Genomic DNA, 1,947 nt, shown 5'->3' on the forward strand with positions numbered 1-1,947 from the left:
ATCCATTGATATTTGTTCCCACTTCCATTGGGGAATTTCGGGTTGTTGAAGTAGACCAGATGGTTTTTGGTGTTCAGCCTTGACCATTGCACAAGTTAAACACTTGCTTACATATAGTGCAATGTCTTTCTTCATCCTAGGCCACCAATAATGTTCCTTAAGATCCTTATACATTTATCTGCTCCCGGGTGGACTGAGTATTTTGATCGATGGGCTTCGTCCAAAATTATGGATTTAAGATTGCCAAACTTAGGTATCCAAACCTTGTCTCCCAAGTAATACACTCCATCTGATTTCAGTTGAAACTTAGCCTCTATGCGGTGTAGAGCCTCATTCTTCAAATTCTCCTTCTTTAATGCTTCCTTTTGACCCTCGAGAATTTGCGCCTTTAGACTGGTGTTCACAATTGCTCCCAAAGCCCTCACCCTTGTTGGTTTCACTCTTTCCTTCCTACTTAGAGCATCGACTACCACATTTGCCTTGCCGGGATGGTACTTGATTTCACAATCGTAATCACTAAGTAGTTCAACCCATCTTCTTTGCCTCATATTTAACATCTTCTGGTTGAGAATGTGTTGAAGGCTTTTGTGATCGGTGAACACAGTGCACTTGGTACCATAAAGGTAGTGTCTCTATGTTTTAAGTGCAAATACTACGGCTCCCAATTCTAGGTCATGCGTAGTATAGTTCTTCTCGTGCACTTTGAGTTGCCTTGAGGCATATGCAATGACCTTATCTTTGCATTAGCACACATCCTAAGCCTTGATGTGATGCATCACAATAAACCACAAAGTTTTCTGAACCCTCGGGTAAGGATAAAATAGGTGCTTAACATAGTCTCTGCTTAACGGTCTCAAATGCTTCTTCCTCTTTCTCTCCCCAAACAAACTTCTTGTCCTTCTGGGTTAAAACTGTGAGTGGTTGCGTAATTTTTGAAAAATTCGCAATGAATCGTCGATAGTAGCCTGCCAAACCAAGAAATTGTCGAATTTCCGTCGGGGTTCTTGGGGCTTCCCATTTCTTAATGACCTCAATCTTGGCAGGATCTACCTAAATCCCTCTTTCATTAACCACGTGACCAAGAAATTGTACTTCACGAATCCAGAATTCGTATTTGGAGAATTTTGCGTACAATTTCTGGTTTCTGAGTAGCACTAATATCATCCTCAAGTGTTGCTCATGATCCTTCTTGCTTTGTGAATAAATTAGTATGTCGTCTATGAAAATGATTACAAATTTATCCAGGTATGGTCTGCAAACTATATTAATCAGATCCATAAAGACTGTCGGTGCATTGGTTAGCCCAAATGGCATAACCAAAAATTCGTAATGACCGTATCGGGTCCTGAATGCTGTTTTGGGGGTGTCTTCTTTCCGAATTCTCACTTGATGATATCCGGATCGTAGATCAATCTTGGAAAAGTATACAGCACCTTGGAGTTGATCGAACAGATCATCGATTCCTAGGTATCTATTCTTGATGGTCAACTTATTAAGTTCCCTATAATCAATGCACATTCGCATTGACCTATCTTTATTTTTGACGAATAGAACTGGTGCACCCCATGGTGAGAAACTTGGTCTTATAAATCCCTTATCCAATAACTCTTGGAGTTGGCTTGACATTTCTTGCATTTCTGATGGAGCCAACCGATATGGTGCTTTTGCCACTGGGGCAGCTCTAGGGATTAAGTCGATACCGAATTCGACTTGTCTTGGCGGGGGTATTCCTGGTAAGTCCTTTGGGAAATACATCAGGAAACTCCCGAACCACAGGGAAATCATCAATACATTTCTCTTTGACCTTCTTATCAATATAATGTGCCAAAAATGCAACATAGTTCTTCCTTAAGTACTTCCGCATCTTCATGCATGATACTATCCTAATTTTCCGATCTGACTCATCTCCTTGAATTACAATTGAGTCACTTCCTTCTTGAGGAATTC

This window comes from Cynara cardunculus, unplaced genomic scaffold, assembly GCF_001531365.2.
Source record: "Cynara cardunculus var. scolymus isolate 2C unplaced genomic scaffold, CcrdV1 Un_Scaffold_5008, whole genome shotgun sequence".
In the NCBI taxonomy this organism is placed as follows: domain Eukaryota; kingdom Viridiplantae; phylum Streptophyta; class Magnoliopsida; order Asterales; family Asteraceae; genus Cynara; species Cynara cardunculus.